At 44.1% G+C, this 26,158-nt stretch overlaps 1 protein-coding gene across 2 annotated transcripts in view; it reads left to right on the top strand.

Annotated features, from left to right (window-relative positions):
• The window catches only part of Grap2 (GRB2 related adaptor protein 2), a 64,670-nt gene that overhangs the window by 8,869 nt on the left and 29,643 nt on the right, over positions 1-26,158 (top strand). The window contains exon 1 of one of the 2 annotated variants that reach the window (XM_027928523.2): positions 14,970-14,988. The exons of the other annotated variant lie outside the window; for it this stretch is intronic. The gene's annotated coding sequence lies outside the window, so the exon portion shown is untranslated. Of the gene's footprint in view, positions 1-14,969; positions 14,989-26,158 lie in introns of those variants that run through there. 2 annotated transcript variants of the gene reach the window in all.

Raw genomic sequence — 26,158 nt, 5'->3', positions numbered from 1 at the left:
AAATGTAGTGACATTTATCCCTATTACACTTGATTGAATTGATAACAACCTGTCAAAATATTCCAGAGCTAGCACATTCACTCTCCTTTCTGGCAGGAGAGTACTTTTCTTGTGGTGTAGCAGCATAGCTAATCTCACACTGGATCCTGGACTCAAAAGCATCAGAACCCCCCTTATTCTCCCCTTCCCCTTCATAAATCTGCAACTCTGGACAAATCTGCATTTTTTTAGACAAAATAACGGACTTCAACCTTCCTAACTATAAAATAGGAACAAATGTGAATGCCAATTTACTTCCCAAGTATATGCAACAATGAGTCAGACATCTGCAAAACCCTAAGCAAATGTTACTCATCGACAGTTATTATATCAGAAAAGGAAAAGTTTGTTTCAGACTCTCAACAGCTTTCAAAAATGTGATTATCCTTATCACTACACATTACAGTTAATGGGCAGTCATTTATGCAACTATTTTAAAGATATAACTGGGTTATCTGATTTGGGATTGTAGTAATATCCTGTGATGTTAATATAATTTTTGCATGAAATTATTCATAATTCAAGTAAATGCCACAGGCATTTCTTCTTTGCAAGACCCATCAGAAGTGACTCTTGAATTGTATAAGTACATGTGAATTAGAATTAGCCAAATGCGTAAAAACCCACACACTCTTATGGATTTGTCAAGTTCCTAGAGAGTCTCCAACACATCTATAAAGACTATATCCATTCTAAGTTAATAAGGAAATGGGGTCAGTGATGGATCAACATGAAGATTAAATAGCAATATCTTTTTTTTTTAGGTATTTCTGTCCGTTTTTTTTTTAATATCTTTATTTTGTTTTTATGTGGTATTGAGGATTGGAGCCAGCGCCCTGTGCATGCCAGGCGAGTGCGCTACCGCTTGAGCCACATCCCCAGCCTAATAGCAATATCTTTAAGCAAAAAAAAAACTATACTATAAGAAAAAATTAAACAATTTTTATGTAATTCTCTTCTCTCCAACCCCTCTACCACCCAACCCTACCCTAACCATACCATAGTCTTCTATTAGTAACAAAGTGAAAGACTTTTGGAAATGTAAGATCTTCATCTCTGGCTAAAGCAGAAAGCTCACAGGTAACTGTATAATTATAAATATACATATTTATAGAGCTAAGAGAAAATGCCATCTTTCTAAACATTCCCCTGTGAACAGTTTTTGTTCATTCCAGAAAAATTCAGGAACATCCATATTTTTCTAGTCTGTCAAGAATTCAAATGTTAATGCTGCTCTTGTGATCTTGTAATTATGGAGTCCAAAGCCCCCCTGCCACCTGTCACCCATGATTGATAGCTTGACCTCCATAATTGATATAGCAAATGTGATCCCAGGAGCTTAGAAATGAGGACCTCAATTTAAGTCTCCACCAATGCTCCAAAAAATAGAAGAAAGGAAGGAAAGAAGAAAAGAAGGAAGGAAATAACTCTCAGACTCTTCCTCAAACCTCAAAACTTGATTTTTAAAAAGATTTTCCTGGTGATTCTTGTACACAATAAAGCCTGGGAAGAACTTGTCTAGAGTTAAGATTTCTTTCCATTTTACCCATCAACTGCTTTGTGTTCCAATACAAAACACACAATCCCATGTGGTTTTAGGTAAGAGTGTAGTTATTAGTTCAAATTTTACCAAATTTAGCCAGGTGTGGTGGAGCTCGCCTATAATTCCAGTGACTTGGGAGGCTGAGGCAGGAGGATCACAAGTTCAAGGCCAGCCTCAGCAACTTGGGGAGAACTGGTCTCAAAATGAAAATTAAGTAGCTCAGTGGTAGAGTGGGTTCAATTCCCAGTATCACCAAAAAAAAAAAATTCACAATCCATCCAGTTCTTCCCCAAAGTATGTATAACTAGCTTTAAAGTACTTTTGCTTTCCTGGGTCCCTGTAGAGTAAAGTTTTCTCCACCACCCCACCCCAATCCCATGAGGGAGGGACATTTGGCAATGCCAGAGATACTTTTGGTCATCATAGGTTAATAAGGAAATGGGGTCAGTGATGGATTAGGAGACACTTTTGGTAGATAATTTGAGGGTGGGTAGAGTCCAGATGGCCCCCACACAACAAAGACTTTACTGCCCCCAAATCTCAGGGTGTGGAGGCTGAGAATTACTGTTGTAGAGAAAGACTCCAATGTGCAATTATATAAAGCTAGAATGCTGTAGGAGCCCAGCATGGTATGATATGGCCAGCAGAGAACATAGCAATGTCAGTGGCTGAGTGGCAGGAGTCTGGGGGACAGGAAGTAGAGAATTCTCCCACAGCCCTGTGCACAGTCAGCACAGTAACAGGGTTTGGGGTCCAGGGATTAGGCACCAGGGGTGAAGCATAGGAGGGTTTTGGGGAGATGTAGCCTGGAGGGACAGACAGAGAATCTTTCTTTCCTAGAGCAATACTAGTTATGATCTCAAAATCATGTAAAACCCCCAAATCCAGAAACCATAGGAGAGCACCACGACAGATTTCAGGTAAATCCAGTAAGAAGGAAGTTAGCAGCAAGGCAAGAATCCCACTTACTAGAACTGGATGCCTTCCCGCCAGACCAGCAGCAGGGGTGACCTGATGCAAGGTCAGCTAAGTCACATCCAATGAGCTTCTTAAATCCCTGAGTCTACAGCACGCTTGGCTTGCAAGAAGCGGTCAAGTGCTTCTAGCTATGGAGGAAGATGGACAAGAAGCAAGCCAGGAGCTGACCCTGGCCACTGCAAAACTACAGGATAAGGAGTGGAACAGAACTCGGGAGGTCCTTCTCTCCTGCAGGGCACCTAAATCATTTTCAAAAGGTTATCTACTCTCAACTTTAAAATTTCCAGAGAAAGATTTCTTAAAGATCCATTGGTACCTTATAATCCATCTTAAGTCAAAACTGCTCCCCTACCCCTGACCCCACCCCCCCACCCCCGCATTGGGCCGAAAGCTGGCTTTCCTTCATCGCCTTACAACCCACGATGGTGAAGAACACCATGCGCCCTCTGCCACTGCCACGCACGAGCTTCTCTCTCCAGGCTGCGAACCTACACTCCACAGCCATGTCCCCCTGGGAGGCTCTCCACCCTTTCATCCCTCTGTTCTCCTCTGGGCCTGCTCTGAGTCTTGCCTGCTTAGTTACCACCTAAATGTATGTATTAAAATATATGTTGTGTGCAGACTGCTCTCCAACCAGGAAAAGCAAAGAAGGGAGAACATGAGAACACTCACAGCTTTGGCGGTCTCATTAGTCTCTTTCTTCTTTCTCCAAGGAGTTGTCGATCTTGGACAGGTTTACATTCTGGCCGGAGCAATATTCTTTAGGCTAAGTTCCACTGAAATCTTTTGGTTGTCTAGCAAATGTTTTCACTGTGACCCTCACCTGAGGATAAAAGGGTACACTACCATCTGAAATAGCTCTGATGTAAATTTAGCTGTAAACAAAACTGGGATAAATGCATTTGTTCAGTTCCAGAGAAGGTGCTCTGTGTGGATTTTATTTCAAATGGGTGGCAAAGGGATTTATCCAACTGAACTCACTCGCTTTTCTGTAAGTGGATTAATTTCATTTCTAAGCAGGAGAGTAAGCTGACTCTCGGCAGCCTAAATGGATATGTTGATGCTGCCGACATCAGTAAGGTTTATTCCAACTAAATTGCAACAATAATGGTGTCTGGGTTGTTTTCCCTTCTGGAAAGTAATTGTCAAGGTGTGACAGTTTAGGAAGTGCTGTGAAAAATTGTCTATTAATAATACAGTAGACGGGGTGCTATAGGATGAGAGAAAAGACAGAGATGTCAAATGAGAGGGACAATCCTCCCTTCCTAGTTCCTGAACCAGTTCTTTGCTCCCAACATGGTTTCAAAAATTATTTTCTTTTTCTATAAGCATGTTCTGAATTTTCTGACTTGTGTTGCACATGGTACTGTTCATGTTGGTCACCCAGCCCCACTGGGCCAGAAGGGCACTGACTGTGCTTGCTATGTGCACCCCGCTAAGCCCACCGCATCACTGGGGTCTCCCTGCCACTGCGCGTTCGTCTCTTGGCTCCGCATCCCTCTCGATTTCCAAAGCCACCATCCCATTGTCCTCCTGGAACGCTGCATCTCTGTCTACACTGGGGCCTTCTCCTTTCATTTCTTCCCAATTGCTGATTTTATCCTGTCTCCTGCTTCTAACACAATAAGGCGGCGAGTAGCTTCTATAACTACTAGTTACTTTCAAAGGAAATCGCTCCTGGAGATGAGCCCCGTGGTGTCACGGGGCTGTTACATGGAGCAAATGTAATAATGGGTATGAAAAAGCAATTCGTAAATGGCAACATACTCTCCAAAAGTAAATTATGACTATTATATGACTTTAGGGTTTAAAAGGCAGCTGGATGATATATAAAAATTCAGTAAATCTCAGTAACACAGTTGAAATAGAAAATTAGAAAATTTGGGGCATTCACCCTTCCAACAATAAGCAGAGGCTTCTCAACATATTTTACAGCCTAAACACACCCCATAAGCCCTGTTCTGAGGACAGTGTCTGCTGTCCAACCTGGCATTGCTCAGGTCACCTTCCAAACTCCAAGCCAACCTTCAAGGGCTAGCCTCAAACCCACACCTTTTTCCCAAGACAAGAGAAATTTCTTTTTCCCAGGCACACATGTCAGTCTTATATTAGAATTATTTCTGTGGGTTTGGTTCTCCTGAATCGACCACTAACCCCTGAGGGGCAGGCAGGACAGTCTTAGCACCTATAAGCCCACTCCCCCAAAGAGGCTTCCTGCACCAGCATGAATGGAAGTAAATAGAAACAACAACTCAAATTAGAGTGGTCAGAAGAGAAAGAAGAGAATGCTCCAGACCAAAAGTGTCCTACAGACGGCTTGTCCCAGAGGCTAGCCTCAGATTTGGAAGGCCTTTCATGAGCATTTGCAGGACCTCTCTGAAGTGGAACAGGGCCTATTAAATAGGCTTATAAAAATCCTCTGAATGATGAGTGATGGGTTTATTATTGTCCTCTGTAGTTTTCTGTGCATTTAAACATTTTGGTTTTTTTAAAATGTTTATATTTTAGTTTTAGGTGAATATAATATCTTTATTTTACAATGATGTGGTGCTGAGGATTGACCCCAGTGCCTGCCTCATGCATGCTAGGCGAGTGCTCTACCACTGAGCCACAACCCCAGCCCTGAAACATTTTCTTTTTTTAAATGAACACAAGAACCCCCATCAGATCTAAAAGTTAAAGTTGAATAAGTTTCATTATAACTTGATTTTCAGTAAAAGTTTTCCTATCGTTTGAATTATAAGTCATCCTTCACTTCCCAGCTGATTTGGACTTTATTGTCTAAATATGGTGCCCGTGAAATGTGAGTTCTTAGACTTTCACACCACGCAGCTTCACGGCATCCATATCAAAAGAACTTGCACAGAGTATGAGGCTCTTGGAGGAGGAAAAGTACTTTTTCTTTTTTTAAACAGATAACAACGTTTTTCTATACCTTTATTTTATTTATTCATTTTCATGTGGTGCTGGGGATCCAACCCAGTGCCTCGCACATGCTAGGTAAGCGCTCAGCCACTAAGCCACAACCCCAGCCCCACCACCCTCCACCCCGCCCCCCAGGAAAAGTACTTTTTAGCACATTAAAAAAAAATCTTTGAGCTGTTTTATTATTTTAATACTTTAGCAAAGAAATGATTTTTTTTCCAGATGACTTTTTGAGGAATCATCTTTAGAACAATTAACCATGGAGGAATTGTCAAGTATGTAATAGGTGTTCAATAAATGTTTTTTAAAAGGTCAAGCCCTTATAAACAAAAGATAACTGCAGTCATTTAAAACAGGAGCAAGGGGTATTGTTTCTTACTGCTTCTCTTAGGTATTCAATAGAAGTCTTTTTTAAAACAATTTTTAATGGAAAGCTTGGGAAAAGATCAGACAGTTTACAGGAAACTGTCCTGTGGAGAGCAGATTGTAACTATGTTGGTGACGATGTGATCCACATTCGTGTGAGGGATTTATTGTCATTGAGGATGGAAACTATGTGGTGACTGTGACAGAGGACTAGCTCAGAGCTCCCGCCCATGCCAAGCTCCTGAGCATCACTCTGCTCTTGCATCTGTGGCCTGAGGCCCCCCTCAGTTATTTCATGTGTGCAGTCTTGGCACAGACCCCACTTCATAACTGCAGCCAACTTCCCCAACAACAGGCCTCGGCCCCTTCACCGGCCAGAAGCTTCTTGTTCTCAGAACTTCCCCTGGAATCCCGGGTTTGCAGTGATTGAAAAGGGAAATAGCTATCTTTGTAGACTTAAATAGGGGCTCTTGCACAGAACCACTCAAACTCATCCTTAAGACATGCTAATTTCTCTTTTCTCTCTCTTTGATTGAACTGTTGACCTCCTGGCTGTGTAACTAGCTATTACCTCAGGTATGTTTGGAACGTTTTGCCCTAACCACCCTGCTGTAGTTGAAGCTGGTCCACTGGGGCTGAGATCTCCCTAGATGGCACAAAGAGAGCAGAATTGTGAATGTTCTGGGCTCAAAAAAAAAAAGTCCCTAAGAAAACCCCATGACATGGAGGGAGAAATTGAAATCATTGATGTCGCAGACCCTCTTTTAGACCCACATAAGTTGTAGAAGGATCTAAACATAGAGGGGTTTGTAGTTCTTCTATTTAAAAAATGAAAGCAGTTCTGTTTTCTTAGAAGTCTGCTTATGCAACGTGGCATCTGTCACAGTCCTGGGTTGACCAGACCCCAAACTACCTTTTGGAGATATGGCTTTAACCCCCTCAAGAAATGGGTGGCATTTTAAGGTGATGTCCCACTTATCCTTGCAATGACAGATGGTATAGAGAATGAGCATATTCTCTAAACAGCAGTAAACAAACATAGGGAGACTGAGGCCCAAAGAGGCCCTGTCACTCATGCGTTGTCACAGTTCTCCTTGAACCATCCCCATCCCTCCCACTAGAGAAGGAGCTCTTAGTTTTCGGCATTGAAACCACCTCGTGCTGCCTGTTCAGCTATTTCACTACTTGCTTCTAAGTTTGGAATCAACCTCAACTACTATGAAATCTTATATGAATACCAACAGATTGCTTCATTCCTGGGATCCCAGAAGGTCTAGCTCACTGCAGAGCCCTTCAGATGCCCCACTTGGGCTCTGAAGAATTCAAACTATAGGGCTGGGGATGTGGCTCAAGCAGTAACACGCTCGTCTGGCATGTGTAGGGCGCTGGGTTCGATCCTCAGCACCACATAAAATAAAATAAAGATGATGTATCCACCGAAAAAAACTGAAAAATAAATATTTAAAAGAATTCAAACCATTGGGAAAGAGCCCACCCGACTCTGCCATTCCCCTGGACCTTCAGTCTAGAATGTGCTTTAATATGCAGAGTCGTATCACATAAACAAACATTCCTTATTATGACAATAACATCTTCCCTTAATTGCAAAAATATTTCTGACCTGGATTTATTCTTGTCATGGCTGTGCGAGCAAGCAGAGTCTTGTTTGCCTCTACAATTTATTAATAATGTATTAATTAGCTCCCCAGTGCTGCCCAAGCAAGGAACAGAGGGGATTTATCTAGATCATGAAAACTGAAACAAAGCTAACACTTTGTTAATTATGCTTTAAGGGCAGTTCCAGAAATAAATAGTGTGGCGAAATTTAGATCTAACTTTTGAAAGACTTTTGAGAAACATTATTTAGCACCTACTATGTAGAAACTCAGAAAGGCCAAGAAGGCTAAGATATAAAATTGGCCAATTTAATTATGATAATCATGGTTAACATACAATAAAAAGTAAGGAAAAAAAGCATTTTGTTTTGATTTAATTTAATTAACTTAAATATATTAGATGGAATCATATGAAATTGAGAATATCCAACTGTTTTTTTAACCCCAAAAGTGGCAATTTCAAATGATTCAACCTAACATGAAGATACTCTTGTCATATTGTACCAGCTCCTAAAACATTATAATTTTCATTTTCTTTCTGTTTTTTAAACTGACTGGTTCATTTCAAGTTGAAGTTGTCATTATTAAAAATAAACAATACCAGAGGGTAAATACGGGTTGGAGAATTGACTCCAATTTTTTACATGTATTTATTTTTGTAGACTCATAAATAACATGTGTTTTGCAGTTTCAAAGTTTCAGGTTTAATTAGATCCTTCTCTTAGTTCTGCTTAGAATTACTGTCCCTGCTACCTGTCCTTTCTGCATGACATTTTCCAACTCCATTCTCAAGCAAAAGAATTGTCATCTTCTTGTAAAACTATCATCTCCATCCCCATCTATCTGCAGAGGTGTTTAATTGCAGAACACTCCTTTTATCTTGAAATATTGCTCCATAGAGATTAAATCCAACATCCAGCTTTGCCCTGAATCACAGGTTACTGAGGAGTCAGAACAGGTGCCTGTACATGTATTTCACTAAATCCTTTCTTCCAGTTCCTTCAGTGTTTAACACATATTTACTAAACACCTATTTTGAGCAAGGGTTGAGTAGGTCATCTGACAAATAGGAATCATATCAATAAAAATGTGCGCTTTCATAGAAAACAAGGTGATGCTGGCCATCCACCAGGCTCTGTCCATCTAATCCTATCCAAGGAGTTAAGAGCCATTGTTGCATCCATGTTAAAGATGAGAAAACTGAGGCCAAAAGGTTAAGTGAACTCCTAGAATTCGAACTCTTAACCAACCATCAGTAATCTATCTGGTTACTATGGGGATGTTACAAAGCAAGAGCTTTTTCTTAGACCATGAACTCAAAGAGTGACAAGTTGCAGCACCTTCTGACACCCTGAGCTGGTAACTATCTACCCAGGCTTACCCGTGTCTAATGTCAAAGGACGTGTCCTCCTGGGACACTGTGGACACTGTGTTCTCCCACCGGGGCCTACCTGCCACTGGCCCCTGGTGCATACAGGGACATGTGCTGCCTGGTGTATTCTTGCAGAATCACATCTGACCCCAGATCTTATCTCCACCCTGCTGCAGTCCAGGCACTATCAAGAAAGACGTTATGCCCAATATGTGAACACTGATAACACATCGAAATTCAAAGAAAATCTACAAAAGCCATCTCAGTCAACCTGAGAAGTCTAATGACTCATTCACACCCTCTCATGGGGCTCCTGCCAGGCCGCCCTGGTTCTCCTGAACCAGCCCCAGGCCCCTTGCAGCCCAAGTGCTTCAGCGCCCAGCAGACGTGAACTTCCTTGCTCCGGCATCGGAGCTGCCCCTGCTCTGTGCTGGCTGCAGCCCCTCTACATTTGCCCCCAAGGCAAGCTAAACAAGGTCATCTTGCAAAAAATTAACAGGGAAGAAGATGCTGGCTCTTCAGGCCCGGAGTAGTTCCATCACTCTGGAGGTAAAAATCACAATATCTAAATATGATTCGATTTATGTCAGGTCTTATAAACACACGCACACATGTGTATGGGGAAACTGTGCATGTCCTGACAGCCCAAGGCAAAAAGAACAAAACAACTTACTGTCTCATTAGAAAGACAAGACCTGGTAGGCCAAAGCACCAGGATAAAAACAGAAAAATGAGCCCAGTGTAGTGGTGTGCTCTTCTAGTCCCAGCTATGTGGGAGGCTGAGGCAGGAGGATCGCCTGCACCCAGGAGCTGCAGACCAGCCTGGACAACATAGTAATAAAAAACAATAAAAAAAGGAAAGAAAAAAAAACAAGCAAACCAGGGGGCTTTAATTTCTAGACACACCACACACACACACACACACACACACACACACACACACACACATACACGCAATAAAAACTGCAAAAGAGCTAGATGCCCCAGCAATGACAGACTATTAGCATATCCAAGGATTTTCTTTTCTAAACTAATCACATGAACCTACTGAGCTCTTTTGAGCTCGTCTTCAGGCCTCTGTCCATGGAGGCCTGCCTCTAATCTAGGCTCTAACAAGGCAGAAAGCAGAGTAAGAGGGAGGAAGGGTGCAGAACCAGCCAGCCCAGGTTATAATTTTAGTCCTACTATTTACCAGCTGTGTGATCTGGGTAAGTTTCTTAACCACCCTGTGCCTCCATTCCCTCATTGTAAAATAGGAATAATGAAATGAAAGACAGCACTCATTGGTTCTGTGGAGATTAGATGACATAATAGGGTGTTCAGGAACAGTGCCTGATTCTAATAAGCCCTCAACCTAGGCGAGTTATTCCTAATAGTGACTTGAAACAGATCCACATATCCCATTAGAAACTAGTGAGTTCTCATTTTTAACTTAAATCTTGGAAACACTTCAATCTCGTTTCTTCATCTTTTGTGTTTATAGAGAAAAAGAGATGTTTAGCCATCCTTGAAGTACGATCTTTCCTTTCATTAAAAACCATTATTAAGTCCCTCCAAGTTTCTTTCCTGCAGTAAATGATCCAGATTCCTTAATGGGTCTGTTTTACATGCTTTAATCATTTATTTGAACTTCTCAACCAGCTACAGATGCAATACACAGAGAAATGTTGTCAAAGAAAATGTGACTTTGAAATTCCTTATCCTCTGTGGCTCATGAGCACAAATGTTTAAAACCCACTCTTACTGAGAGCAAAGTTGAGCTCTTTACTTACCATATTGGTCAGCTGGTGAAACTCTGTCATATTGCTATAGCCACCTAGGTCTCAGATGTGTTATTTGGCCTGAGCCAAACCAGAAGAGACCATAGATCGTTCATTCATTGAACATTATTGAGTACCTGCTGTATGCCAGGCATTGTGCTATGCTCCAAGATTACAAATAAGATACTGTTTACTTAGAGGAGCTTATAACCTGGGAACGAGGACATGAATGTCAACAAATCATTGCAAGTGTCCTCCCACTAGATTCTGTCTTCAATTAAGAAGGTGAGGCAGGACATCCAAGGGAAGAAGAAGGGGGATTAAGGTCAGGGAAGGCTTTATAGATAAGAGGATGGTGGAGCCACATTAAAGGACTTTTAGAAGTAGGGGGAAAGAGAGAAGGGCACTCGAGGAAGAAGAAACACCTAGGGTCACTTCCTATGTCCTCCAGCCTAGTGAACTTATGTGAGTGGGGCTGGTGTGTCTGAGGCCCAGGGTCCATGAGAGGCACAGAGACACATGCTACCCAGGTAGCCGGGGCCAGACCAAGAAGGCTAGGAGCAGGGAGTGGGTGGAAGCAGAGGTGTGGCCTGATGCAATCTGTTTTACACAGAGCACCCTGGAATCGATGGGGAGAGGACAGTTTGAGCCTAGAGTCAAGGAAGAGAAATTGGGTGTTGGGGCCATGGAGAGAGATTACCAAGTCTGCCCACAGGAAGGGGTGAGGAAAAGAAGGACATCCATTTAAGGTAAATTTAAAAGGCAGTGTTTAGCCTGGTGCAGTGGCTACATGCCTGTAATCCCAGAGACTTGGGAGGCTGAGGCAGGAGAATTGCCAGTTGGAGGCCTGCCTTAGCAACTTAGACTCAGTCTCAAAATAAAAAATGAAAAAGGGGGGCTGGGGAAATATTTTAATGATGGAGCAACCTTGAGTTAAATCCTCAGCACAAAAAAATATATATAATTAATTAATTAATTTTTAAAATATAGTGTTTAATTTAATGAGTCTCTTATTAGCGTGGAATGCCAGATTTGGGAAAGGAAGAAAAGATAGGGTGGATTCCAGAAGAAATTCCCAATTTCTGGTGTCAATGATCCTACCATCTAGTGCTCTAATGGTGAGCAAATACAAGTGGGCACAAATCCATCTCCCAGAAACACACTTGAAGACACATATCCTACTGAAGGTAGAGGGAAGGTCAACTTCATGTGCCAAGAGCAGTATTATTTCTACTAACTATTCCTTTTAAAATACCCCTTAATACATGTGACACATACAAGCTAAGCTAAGCTAACATTCAAGTAAGATTCTTAATTTTTAATTTTCTGACATTAAGTTTTAAAATACAACAACATGTTGATGGTATTTCAGTCATCTATGCTGATGGAGTGTGTATTATTTATCCCCCCCACACACACACATACACATGCTCCTTGAGGTCAGGGACTTTGACTCTTGTCACCAGCTGCATTCCCAGCACCTAAAACCATGCTTGACTTCTGGTAGAGGCTCAATCATACTTGTTGAGTAAATGAATGAATTTCCACGTTGGGCAAAAAGGAAACAGTCATTTATTTCAGTAATTAGGGAAGAAAGGGGAAAAAAACAAAACACCAACAACAAACAAACCTGGGTTTAAAACAGTTTTTCACCAAAAGATCCAATTTGCAAAAATGAAGCTGAAGTTTAGACGTTCTCTTTCTCCCTGCGGCTCTACTTCGGGGAAAAATCACGGCTGCCAGCTTAGCTGATGGCTTCAACTGCCCAGTTACAAATTCCGCACAGTTGTACATATTGGCAGAGCTCTGCTTCCTTAAATGCCGTCGGGCCAGGGAGGAAATGATGACTTTCCTATTGATTTAATGCCAGTTCCTCTTTTGTGAAAAATTCCGAGTGCTGCTCACTGGCACACGTACCACGAAAACTGAACATTGGGGCCCAGAAATTAAGTCAGTCACTCGGGTTTCTCTGCAGCCACGTGGGGCGAAGCCATTTCTGCTTGCAGGCTGGCGCGGGCCATGGTTCTGCCTGTAAACTTAGCACCATGGGTGTCCCCGTGGTGGATTGCTCGTAGGCTCCTTTTGATCTGTGAAGAAGCTCATTCTTGGATGAACCTGAAGCTCCCAAGAAACATGTGAAATACTGTTGATGGCTCGTGGGAGAGATGCTTCGTATTCTCCTTTTTCTAAAACCATCACAGCAAACCGCTCTCTCCAAGGTTCCCACTTTCTCAAGAAGAGGGAGGGGGAACAAAAAAGTCCTTTAGGCTGCAGGCTTCTGATGAGGAGGAGGGAAAGAGAACCATGATAACCATCATCAAACTTTCCATGGATTTTATTCAGTGCTCTCCAAGAGGCGACAGGGTCGAAAACCCACTTGCCAGCAAATATTTACCTTGAGTGGGACCCTGTGTGAGGTTCATAGGCTACAAAGATGGGTACAGCTTGGTTCCTATGCTCTGTGGCTTAGAAATAAGCTGGAGAAACAAAATATCAACCCCACCATGAACGACATGGTCAGTAAGTGCTGCTCAGGAAAAGCACGGGTAACCAGACAGCAGCCCTAAAGGAGATGGACTTTGAATTTGAGTTGAGGGAGCATTCATGGATGCAGTGTCCAGGTGCCCCACATGGCGGAAGTGAGGGTTGTGGCCAGCAGATTGGGGATGACTTTAGTTTCCCCTCTGAGGATATTGGACTTGGTTCTAGAAGTAAAGTAAGATTTTTAAGCAGAAAGGATGCAAGATTTAGAGAAGGTAAATCTAGCAGAGACCGGTTCTGTGAACTAACTGGTGCTTATTTAGACACAAGATGAGACCCTGACCCAGGTTGGGAGTGGTGAGTGTCTGCATCATACAGTACGTTCCTGTGGGTACTTCCTAAGGAGTCATAGGAAATTGCATCTCTCCACGCCCAGCTGCCTCCTCCCTGAAAGACAGTGATGCTTGACACTAGGTGCTGCTTGGAACTAGACTGACTCCTTTAGAACCCTGTGGTGTGTAGACGGACAGGCCTGGGTATGGATGATATTTGAGCCCCACAGTCCCAGGATTGTGAATTGTAAAAGCCGGGAGGAATCACAGAGCCCTCATAGTCTACCTTCACTTGCTCAGATTCACTCCTTGCTCAGTTCACCCCACTGGTAGATGACTGATTCCAGGCACCCCTCAGGTCTCCTCCCTGCACTCCAGCAGGGCTCCTGAGGCAGTCCAGATTCTGCTTTGAGGTGTGTGTGTAAATTCTGGAGGAATCCAGAAGCATTTTGGACAAATGAAGGAGTTGCTCATTTGCTTGCCCAAATTGAGAGAGTTGGGGCTCCCCTCTTTTGCCCTATTCTAAGGCCCCCAGGTCCATTCCCTGCAGAGTCCCCATCTCACCTCCGCTAGCTCTCTGCCTCACTGCCTTCCTGAGCTCCCCTTTCATATCTGGCCTCCTGCTGTGGATTGTGCTGTCCTCTTGGTCTGGAACCTTGTGTGTCCCTCACCCCAGGACACCCTCCAAGACCTCAGTCCCTTGCTTAGCTGGACAGAGTTCTCCCTCCTTGGAGCTCCATGCTGCCGGGCACAGGGCTCTGTCATAGGGTCTCCTTGCCTTATAATTGCCTGTCTGTGTTTGCCCCACGTCCCTCAGTTGAGAGCCTCCTGAGGGCAGGGCTGTAGGTATTCATCACTGAACACAGCACCTAGCACAGTGCCTGGTGTCTACCAGACATTCAAGTGTCGGATGAAGGAACGACAGTTGCCTATCTGTGCCTTCTTGGTGCATTCGTTCTTTTCATAAATATTTATTGAGTAATTACCTAGGATCTGCACTGTGTAGTTAGCCTTAAATGTCAAAATAAACCTAGGCACTCAAGTCCCAAATTATGCATGCATAAATTATGTATGTGGAGTGTTAACATGCACACGCAGCAGAGAGTGCGAGCATATCTACAAATACCAGAGCTAGCAAGCGCAGTAAACTGTGCGCCAGATGTCCCTGAAATTTACAGAGAACCAAGAACCAAAAATGACAGTTAGCTCCATAAACCCAATAAAAGGAAAAGGGGTGGGGGGTGCAAAAGAACAAACGAACCTCCAGCAGAAGGAAGTGGCTATGGTTTTCTCTATGTGCACGAGTGGGGGTGGGGAAGATTTATAAAGCATTCTATGCTGGGCAGGTTCATGTAAGTCTGAGTTCCTCAAGGGCTGGCTCTTAGGAGCTGTTTGGAAAATTCATTGCCATGCATGAGTCGAGGGATTGCTTCTTATTCCGCTGGAAATTGTTAACGGGGACTGCATTAGCGACCCCTTATCGCTTTGCCTGATAGCGAGACAGCAGGTTTGCCCAAGCAATTCTGGAACCCTGATCACTGCCAATTAAGGAGCATTGTCTGGCTGACATGATCAAGTGAGTATAAATATATTTATCGTGATTGGAATGGGGAAGGGAGACGCAGAAAGATTGAGGCAGAAGCTGCCACCCGTTGCCTGGCTCCAGCCTGGATCAAACCCAGCGTGTCACCCAGTGCTCAGCAAAGACGGTCACTGGCTTCCGGAGGTGTAATGCACAGTGGAGAGAATTCAGGACTAAAATCATTTTCCCCAGAAGGGGCCCTGTCTCTCCTCATTTTCCCTCTTCGCTTCTCTCTCTCTCTTTTTCATGTTCACTTCTGAAAAGAGAAGAGAAACCAGATGCGATGTTGAGCACATTTTCATTCTGTCCTGTCGGCCACGCTGCCCCCACTTAGCTTCTCTGCAGTTCAAAGTGACGGCAGGGAACACTGTGGCCCAGGGCCCACCACCTTCTCTGTCGTGCATGTATGCGGATCCCTCTGGCCGTGGGTTTGTTTCATTACTGACTTGTGGGACTTTGGCGGGAATTCCTGTGATGTGTCTGGGAGCTGGGTTTGAAAGATCCAGATAAAAATAGTTTCCTGCAATGGACTGGATGCGGGAGGAATTTCTCACATTTAAACAGCTGAAAAAAGGAGGCGCATGTCAATCACATCTGGTGGCGTTCCTGTTGTCACACTGGAGAGCAGGGTCTAGTTAAACAACTGCACAGATTGAAAACTCAGGCTGTGTCCCCCGAGCCCCAAACAAATGGCCAGGGTCGAAAAGGAATACCCAAATTGTATTATTGCAGGGGATATTGATGACAGAAGTCATGTCATGGCAGGGACAGTCAATCAAAGACATGACTTATTTTCTGACTATTTGATAGAGCTAAGCTGATTCCAGCTGTTTTTCCACCTCTGTCACATGCATGCTATTCAGTTTCACCCCTTGAAAGCCATGGACGCTGCCCAGTAGCTATAACAAGGTAAAGAGGCTCTTCCCTCAGGCCTGTCCCCTTCAGCCTATAGTTTGTCTTTACCACTACAAATTGTCCTCGTGCCTATCTTCCTGAATCCACCAAACTTTATTTGATCACAGTTCACACAGATCCAGAACACAAAGACATTGGAGGCAAAATACAGGTGCCCAAAATAAGTGAGGGACCCAGGGAGGAGAAATGTCATTTATAGGGATTGCTTTGCCTCAAGGCATCCGGCCATCCAGATCCAACCGAATCCTGCTCAATTTTTTCCTCCTCCAGCTGCCCAGAAATTTCAAGGCCAAACCCCTTTTACCAAGCTACCAGAAATATGTCTTTCCTTTGCTTTTTGAATCTTAATGGATGAAGCACCTGGTTTGTTTTCGGGTTTTGGTTTAGGGCTTTTTTTTTTTCCTGTCTATTGCTTCTTGCCAGATATGCTATTTTTTGAGAACCAGAGTTCATGTATCTCCAAGGGAAAAAGAAAGTCACTTTGTATTTACCTGTTAGCAAATTACCACTTGCTGTGAAAACACAGTGAGCTCTCTCACTGTCTGCTGACAAATGGGTCATTCACCTGGCTGAACCGTGGCAGCTGGACAGTGCTCTTCGAGTTGGCTTAATTCTTTCTCATTGACATTTATTCTCTTGAAGCCAAGGGATTTCTCATTGCTCTCTTTGTTTGATTCTGCTTTTGAGGAATGTGCCTAACTCCTTCAGGTCTGATTGTTTAGCAAGCAGATTCAGTTAAATCCCTGACACTTACTGAGGTGCCCTGGGTTCCTCTGAAATTCTCTTCATTGAAAGCCAGCTGAAAGCTAGCTCCCTCCTAAACTAGCGGTTTTCTGTTGTGTAGACAGAGGCCCGATGTTACCATCTACCAAGAGCTCCTGGTTCCTAACTGAACCTTGTGTTTCACAGTCAGCAAGGCCAGGCTGCGTAGCCAAACAAAACGCACATCTCTCTCCTGCGCCTCGTTGTCCTCATTGTAGATACTGATGGGGACCACAGACAGTCTGTTCACCATAATGAGATAAAGCCAAGCAGACAATGAAGAGCCCCATCTAACCACATTGATACTGCTGGTTACCGGTGACGAGTCCTGCTCCCTCACATGCTGAAGGACAACACTAGAGAAGCAGGGTGAGGCAAGCATATAAAACAGGGTTTACTTTAAAAGGGGTAGGTTTTATGTATTTATAAGTGAGGAGGGAGAAGTTGCCTGGCTTTGGTACTATATAAGGGGGGGGGGGCATAGCTGGAATCCTGACATCCCAAGAAGTAAGGGTGTTTTGCCTTTTTATATGGCCTAGGCTTCATTTGTTGTACTGCTCTCTTCCCCTTATCTTTCTCCTTCCTGCCTACGTGACTAGGCCCAGGAGATGCTCGGTGAGATGGCCAAATTGTGAGATGAGACGCAGATGGGCCGCAGGGGCCAAGTTGGAGCGATCTGGGCAGGAAGGGGGCGTAATTAACAACTCCCTGAACCAAGGGACAATCCCTGAGACAGGTTACCTTAGCAACAGGTTGGAACAGGGGCAGGTTATCTTGATAAGGGTGGAGGAAGGGCTCTGAAGGAATTAATATTTCAATTCCTCTATTCTCTGAATCCGACTCTTGCCTCTGGCTTTCAACATCACACTATGCAAATTACACATGATTGTAAGAAGGGACTTTTGTCCTGAATGTTTAGGTGGCTTTTCATTAGGTGATGCATGTCATTTCATTAACGGGGATTAAAAATCCCCTGGATACACACAAAGCTCTTGACCTGGCTGAACCTCATTTCTTACATCATTTTGATTCTTTTGACGCCGGATACTTTGAGTTAGGAAGTAGCAAATGAGACAGAAACCTAGTTAGTAATACCAGGCCCAGGCCAGTTGCCTGGCTTTGATACTATACAAGAGTCACCATTGGTGATGGTTAGGCGTCTGCACACAGATTTCAGTATTTTGGCTATGTTGGGTAAAGTGATGAATGCAAGAACCCTCTCTCTACTATACATGCAACTTCCTGTGGATCTGCAATTACTTCCAAATGAAAAGTTTAATGAGTGAGAGGAAGAAGAAAGGGCATGAGTGGTGTGGCTAATGGAGAAATAAGTGCTCATCTTGGTTTTGGTTCCTGGCTAGACAAATACTCCCATTTTGTTTGTCTTGTCCTGCTCTTTTCATATGTAGATTTTGTGAGCTGTCAGGGATAAAAGTGAGGGTTCCCTCTCTATGGAACAGAAGAAAGAAAATTAAATGGGCTGCATGAACCACCTGGGAACAATTCTGTTAGAAAGCCACCCACTTCCTGTCTCCCCCACCCATTCACCTGCACAAACTATCTCCTGTGCCCATTCTCACCTTGTCCTCCTTTCTTCCCATCCCCTGGGGCTGCAGAAGAACCCACCAGGCAAGGCACCTCAGCCCTTTCTGTGTGTCTCTGAGCTCAATCCTTTGAGGTTAGCTCTCTGGGCTGGTTCTTTCTTACTCAGGATTTTGACAACCATCTACATCTACCGGTACAGACCCCAAATGTCTAGCTCTACCCAGACTTTAAACACAACTACCCAGAGAGTAGGAGTCTCTGCCTACGAGCTTCACAAGCATTTCAAACTCCTCCTGTGTTCTCTTATATCAGGAAATGCTTCCACCATTTACCAAAATGCCCACAGCAGAAACCCAGGAGTCATGGAGTCTTATGCTTTCCCAAGGACTTCTATGTGACTGTCCAAACCGAGATGTGCTGTGAGCATAAAATACACACTGGGTTTCAAAGAAAAGAATGCAAATGATCTCAGCAACATTTAATATTGATTTCAATGGAAATGACAGTATTTTGGCTACATTGGGTAGAGTAAAATAAATGATCAAAAACTATTTCCTTTTACTTTCTAATGTGTCATCAGAATATTTAAAATGACAAGTGTGGCTTGCATTTGTGACTCATATTTTACTTCTACTGGACAGTGCCATCCCAGGCTCTTCTCTGCCATGTAGCCACTTCCAAATGGTGGATAATTCATAGGAATTCTCTAGAACTGAGCTAAGGGAGAATGTAAGTGCAGAGGTTAAGTTTAAATCCTGGCTCTATTCTTTTTTTTTTTTTTTTTGGTACATGGGAACTTGGGCAACTATTTAAATTCTTTGAGCCTCAGTTTCCTGAATATCATAATAGTTCTTATTTGTTAGATTCTTTGTGGGGACAGTATTTCTCATATTCTTGCAAGTACCATATGCGCCAAAATGACTAACCACGTACTATGGTGACAAAAGCATGGGCAAAGGCCCCTGGTCGAGAGAAAGATCATGGTCTCTCTCCGTCACAGCTCAGCCTTCGTCAACTCTGACCAAGATTACTGCGATAGTTTCTCCACCTCAGGTAATTCTGACTCCCAACCTTCATTCTGCCATCAGGCTACAAGTTCCCTAATAGAATGTTATCACACATTTCAGCGACTCCCCACCACCCTGGGGATGGAGTCCAACGCCCTCTCACGCTATGCACTGCTTTTGGGGACCTGCCTCCTCCCTGATCACCAGTCCATCTCCTGCCAGTCCACAATGACCATAATAACCTGTTGGGTCCCTTCCTCCTATTGCATATATCACTCTCTCTTGTGAGTGAGATGTGTGCTCTCTTCTCTGTATAGCTACTTGTCAGCAAGACTCAGATCAATTGTCACCTCATTTGGAATGCTTTCTTTGTCCTTCCTACACCTGTGTCCAGCCTGGGTCACAATAGGGGCCTCTCCGTATGCTTCTCAATCACTTGGGGTTGGCTTCTTTACCATGGGGGTTCCCACATCTTTGGTTAAATCTGTTGTCCTTTCAGCCAGACCGTGAGCCCCCCGAGATCTGGGGTGGGCTCTCTAGTCCACTCTGGGTCTCCGTGTGCCACATAATGCCTGCAGTAGAGTGCAGCGGGGCCGGGGGAAGGCTGTTGAGCAAATGCATAAAGCATAGGGAGCTGCCCTGGGAGGGAGGGGATGAGCAGGAGCCCAGTGAGGCTGAGCATCAGAAAGTCTGAGAATTACCCAGGGAGAAATTGCCACTCCTGGTGGTGCAGACAGAGTCAGAATGAGAGATAAGGATCTGGGCAGGTGGTCAGTGGTGGAGGATCTGTAATGAAAGAATAGAAAAAGAAGATCAGGAAAAGTGCAGAACCAGATTTGGTACTGCTGGTGGTTTAGTACTTCCTCTAAAATGGTTCCAGGAAGAAAGGAGGTTCTAGGAAGGCACAAGTCACATGAAGGAAGGATGATGTCACCAACCAATTCCGGGATGATTTGTCACCAGGACTAGGTACCTGGGTGATACAGGCAAAGGCCAATCTGGTGACTATGTGATGGGATTACTAATAATATACTGGGATTAGTGCCCAGGAATTTTATACTGTGGTCCAAATGCCAAGCACAGAAAAATTCAACAAGTTACGGGTATAGGAAGTAGATAATGAATTTGAAAATAACAACATGAAATGCCAGAATAATCACAAGAGAAATATCTGTTTTTGTTTGTTTGTTTGTTTGTTTTTGGTACTAGGGATTGAACCCATGGGCACTTAGCCACATCCCCAGCCCATTTGATTTTTTATTTTGAGACAGGGTCTTACTAAGTTGCTTAGGGCCTTGCTAAGTTGCTGAGGCTGGCTTTGAACTCATGATGCTCCTGCCTTAGCCTCCTGAGCTGCTGGAATTACAGGCATGTACCACTGCACCCAGCACAAGAGAAATATCTGAATTTGTTAAGAGGACAGAGATTCCTGCTTTGGCACAACTGTGGATTGAAAAAAAATCATAAATATATAAAACCTACTTATCAAAACACATAGTGTTACAGAATGCATAATGGCAAAAACATGCCTTTGACCTATAATGATATTAAAAGTAGCAAATCATACAAGACAGTAGAAAAAATAGAAGGTATGACATTTTGTGCTCACAGGATGTATGAATGAGAATATGTACTTCTGCATGCAAACCACAACCTGCAGAAGAAACTATAAAACCTGGAGCTGCGGCTCAGTGGTAGAACACTTGCCTAGCATACACAGGACCCCGTGTTCCATCCCCAGCACCACAAAGAGAAAGAACAGAAAAAAACTCTAAAGACTTCACTCTAGGACTGCAGATCTGATCCTCCAGGCTACCGCACTCCCCGGTTTTCATGGAAGAGATTTTATGCGACAGGCATTAAGTGAGGCAAAGGGTGGGCGGTGCAGAAAGAAGTAAATGACTCCTTGCTGTCTTTCTCAGCAATGCTCTGGTCTACCACTTTGAGAAGGTTAAATATTTGGGATCTGCTCAAGCTAAAATTTTATGTTTATTTATTTGAAATTTACATTTAACGGGGCATTCTGTATTTTATCTAGAAACCCTACTTAGCAAGGTGTGGTTTCCCCATTCAGATTTCCTGTGAACTATGCATTTGGATAATTGTCACTGAGAAAATATGCATTAAAATAACAATAACTAATGACTATTGCAGACCTACTGTGTGTCAGGCACTGTGCTAGTGGTTTAGGAGGATATTTCAAATCTTCTTCCCAGGAACATATAAAGACAGGTGGTATTATTATTCCTGTTTTTACACTAAAGAAACTGAGGCTCAGAGAACCTAATTAACTTGCTTGGGGTTACCCAGATGGCTGATGGGAGAGCCATGGTTTGAACTTTGGAAAACCCTGGCTCTGAAGCCCAGGTGCTTGTCCCCTCACACCACATACATAGCCACAGCACTAGGCAAGGGGTACATACATCAAGCCCCAGAGAAGAAAAAGAGTGGCAAACCACAGGATGTCATGGGAGCAGGCCCCAAGTAAGGCCCAAGGAGCCACTGAAGTTGGACCATGTACCTTGGTTTAAGTAAAATGTGCCCCTAAACCTAGACAGATGCAGCCCCACACCAAGACACACAGCTTGGTTAGAAGAGCAACAGATGGGTTTCAGCCCCCATTACAGTCTCAGCCTGGGGCCCTTGTGCAGGGAACAACCTCACAGCCCCACACATACTGGGGTGAGAGGGCCAGAGCTGAAGCAAAGGTGCAGGTGGGCGCTTAGAGAACCGCGAGAGGCCTTTCCCTTTCCCTAAGGTGGGTTTGCATTGCATCGGTGGATTCTGAAGTCAGTTTTGAAAGACAGGCTGGGGAGAGATTGCTGAAGGCCTGGCATGACAACAAGAAAGGCTTGAGTGGCTTGGGAGGTCACATGACAACGTGACTGACAATTCTGAATGGGAAAATCATCCTCAGAAAGTCTGTGTCAGAAGCTTCAACACACAGAGGTCTTTGCTCCATCAAGCAGGGAAGTAAAGGTGGAGGGAGAATAGGGGCATGGTAAGGTGATAGAACCCATTCAAAGGCGTGACAAAAAGAAATTCTATGGCTCAGAAAAGAGGACAAGGAGAGGGGACAGAAAGACTAAGGAGGAAAGCAAGAGAGCACATGAATTCCTTCCACTTGGCATCTCCCCAAATTCGGTCCTGAAGGAGGAGATCACCCTGCTACAGGGCACTTCCTTTTCCCAGAGGGTGATCAGACTGGCACAGAAGGACAGGGCCACGGCACAGCATAGCTGGGTTTCAGCAAGGCTTTTGGTTGTACTTCTCAGGCAACTATAGAGGACAGAATGAAGATGGGTCGGAAAGCTGCTTAATCTGATGGGTTTGTAGTTGCTACTCAAAGGATGCTGATTAACGGGATAATGTCACCCTCCAGGGAGAGTTTAGGTAAAGAAAGTGAGTCCAGAGAGGGCCAGTTTGCTGGTGGCCACATGGTGCATGAAAGAAGCTATGCCTGGCTCCAAAGTCAGTGTCTATTTATTATGAAATTAGAACCAAAAGGCAGGAAATTCACTACTGGACAAGGAGTTGAAAGATAAAACCAGGGAGTCAGAGTAGAAATTCAGGCCCGAAGGAACTGTCATGGGATGAGCAATTAATTGGCTGAAAGGGAGGAATAAAAACTAGATGAAAGTCAGAAAGGCTCCATGCAGGGGAGAGACCTGCATTTTGGGTCCAAAAATCCATCACAGGGGTGGTGATGCCTGGCTTGGCGGCAGCAGCTGAGCCAGAGTTCCTGCTGTCGGGTTGCCTGCCTCCTGAGCAGCCATCCTGGCCCCGCAACGGTCCTGTGCTGCAGCGCAGGCCACATCTGCAGGGTGGAGTTCAGGCTGGGCGATGCCTTTTGAGCACAGCTGATAACTAAGACCTCAAGGAAAGGACCAGGAGATGAGGAGTGGGGGGCGGGGGACTCTGGGGATATTCAAGTTTAGAAACAAGAAGTGTGAGGGTTTTGCTGTAGTTACTTTTGCTTGTCACTTCTTAGGGCCGAATTCAGACTGAAAGGAGAGGACTTTTGGTCCAATATCAGCAACTCACCAAGCCATTAACTCACTCTTTCTCGCTCCTTCCAATCCCCTCTCCGGAGTTGCCCTTGGGCTGGATCTCAGCGCAGTGAATTAGGGAAAGACCCACCAGCTTTGGGAACAACTTCCATTTTTGAGAACCTAGGATTTGAGGCCTCTCTTGACCAAAACTGGCAACTGAAAAAAAAAAAAAAAAGAGAACTGGAACTAGGTATCTAGCTCGGTGGTGGCGTGCTTGCCTGTCAGTGGGTGAGGGCCTGGGTTCAATTCCTGGCACCACGGAAAGAGAAAGGGCAGAAAAACATGGTCTTCAAAAAGCTTAACTGAACTTGAGCTAGGAAGCTTTAATTTTCCAAAAACAAGAAAATTCTAATTATTCACTAGATGAGAGGAACTCACAGTGTCTCCCTTTGATTGACAAATTTTTAGTGGCCCTAGCCCAACTGTACCTTTACCGGGTGACTTGCTACCTAAAAATGTCATTACCTCTAACTTTTCAGGAATAGACTTATCGAGTACCGCCCAATAAGTGATCCCAGGAGTTAATCTTCACTTTCGCAAGCTTTGGAGCTAAAAAAAAATGACCAGCATTCTAGTAATAAACGGTGGCTTGGGAACATAAGTAACAGTGACAAAAAGATTAAGGTAGTTTCGGTCAGGTAGTCATTTATTCTACACTTTCTGCGCTTTGCCCAAGTAAGAATTACCATGGCCCCGGGCTCAGATGTCGAGGAAAAGGACAGGGGACACCAAGCATATATGCAGCATTTGTGAAAGATGTCACAGCCCTGGTGACAACACAACAAAAAGATGGAGGCTTTCAAACCTATGATAAATAAGCTGAGCGTTCAGAGCTCGAATCGATAAAAACAAACATGAAGAGAACAGAAGGGAAGAGAAGAAAAAGAAGCCACCATAAAATCCCAATGATGTATTTGAAGGGAGATCATGGTGTGAATAGAAAATGGAGAGTTAAAAAAAAAAAAAGGAGGCTAATTTTGTAAAATGTCTGTCTCTTTCTTACCCTCCTCTCTCTGTACTTGGCTCCCCTCCCACCCTTCTGATAGGGTTCAGGAAATGATTTCTGATTCTGGGTGGTGTTTTTAATGCTTCATCTGTGTTTGGTTTTGCCGGCGGGGCTCATGGCGTGTCTGTAGACAGTTGTCATAGCTTCAGGAAACAATAAGGATACAACAAGGAACCAGCCAGGGCAACCTCAGTCTGTCTGCAGAGCAGGGCTGGGAGTAACATCTGCAGGGGGCCCGAGGACACTGGGTGTTCCGTTTCTGTTCTTTTGAATTGAAGTGTTTGTGATGTCATTTTAATAAGAGAGGAGCAGGAGTATTAAAAAACAGAAGTATCTTCGACATCACTTTTTCAAACTACATTCAGGGGAAGTCTTTAATGTTTCAAGGAGAAAAAGAAAGAATTTGGGAAACACCTTGTGGGGAAAGTTGATGATGGGAGAAAAGGGTGACATTGAGAGAAAAGAAGGGGTGGAGGAGCAGCAGCTTGTAAGTTCGTGATCTGACATTGGTTCCCATTTTTGCAATTGCCTTAAAGCACTTGATGGCTTGGACCAAGGTCAACCGGGTTTATTACAGTCTTTGCCCCTTTGACCAAGAAGTAATGGGCATGAAGTTCATGGGTAAGAATTGCTGCTGTCAATTCCTTCGCTAAAGGACAGCTGCTTGGGAAGGTTCAAAGGGCCTAAGCCTGTTAGCAATTATCCTGAACTAGTACCAGGTTTTGTCATTGAGTGTCAACAGAGGCCAGGTGAAACAGGAAAGACAGCACACGGCCTTAGGAGCCGACAACATGGACTCTTAACCTCTCTCTCTCCATTTCTCATCTATAAAACGTGAATGGTGATTAATAATAATAATAAATGTTGCAGAGGGTGACCGTTTGTGAAGCCCCTGGCAGGTGACAGACCTTATTGATGAGTGATAACTTACTCTCTGCCGGTTTGTGCTTGCAGACATTGTCGAGGCTTGGGCAGCATATTCCCTCCCGCGCTGTCCAGGTGCTTCCTGTGTAAAGTCACCAACCTGGGGACTGAGCTCAGGGTGGAGGGCAGTGCATGGAAGCAAGTCAGGGTGCAGCTCCTCACCCCCCCTCCCCCATTTCCCCTTAGCTGGCGCCATCTTCTCTCCCCACTCCCTGGGCCGCCTTGATCACCCCGGTAGGGTCGCACCTTTGGATAACACAGCAGCTGAGGTGCCATCGCCAGCAGAGGAAAGCTAGTCCTTGCCCAGGAAAAGCAGGAAGACGTGGGGGCTTGAAAGCCTGAAAAGAAGCATATATTTGGTGGATTTAACACTCTTTAAAACAGTTTTGAAATTTGTTTTTTCTCTATGAGAGATATGTTGGTAGATCACTGAAATGCAAAAATGCTTCGGAGGAATAGACGGTCAGATGTCCAGGCATTCTGCACGCGCTGCCCCGTGACACCATGGGGTGAGCATTGCCCTCTGAAGTCCTGGAGAGGAAATTGAGGCTCAGAGAGGTTAAGGTCCCCTGGCTATCAAATGAACAGCACGACCTGAGGCTTGAAAGCAGGTCTAACACCCAGGTCCTGCAGCCTTCCACCGTGGGGCAGCCTCACCATGCACAGTGGTAAGTCAGGAAAAAAGTGGAATTTGGGTGCAATGCCTTTTTTTTTTTTTTTTTTAATTTTTTCTTACAAAAAAAGTTTGAGGACAAATGAGATTTGATGTGATAAGCCTTGAATTTAAAAAAAAAGGTCAATTATATAAACTAGACTGGAGTGAATTAAAGAAGAGTAAAGGCAATAAATAGGCCATAGAAGGAAAAGAAAACAACGATCTAGGCTTTGTCTCTATTATCACTCAAGTTACAAGATGGGACAAGAGAGGGGACCTGCAGGGGACACTCTCCCCA

Source organism: Marmota flaviventris, chromosome 3, assembly GCF_047511675.1.
Source record: "Marmota flaviventris isolate mMarFla1 chromosome 3, mMarFla1.hap1, whole genome shotgun sequence".
In the NCBI taxonomy this organism is placed as follows: Eukaryota; Metazoa; Chordata; class Mammalia; order Rodentia; family Sciuridae; genus Marmota; species Marmota flaviventris.
This window is presented reverse-complemented; position numbering and strand designations above follow the sequence as displayed.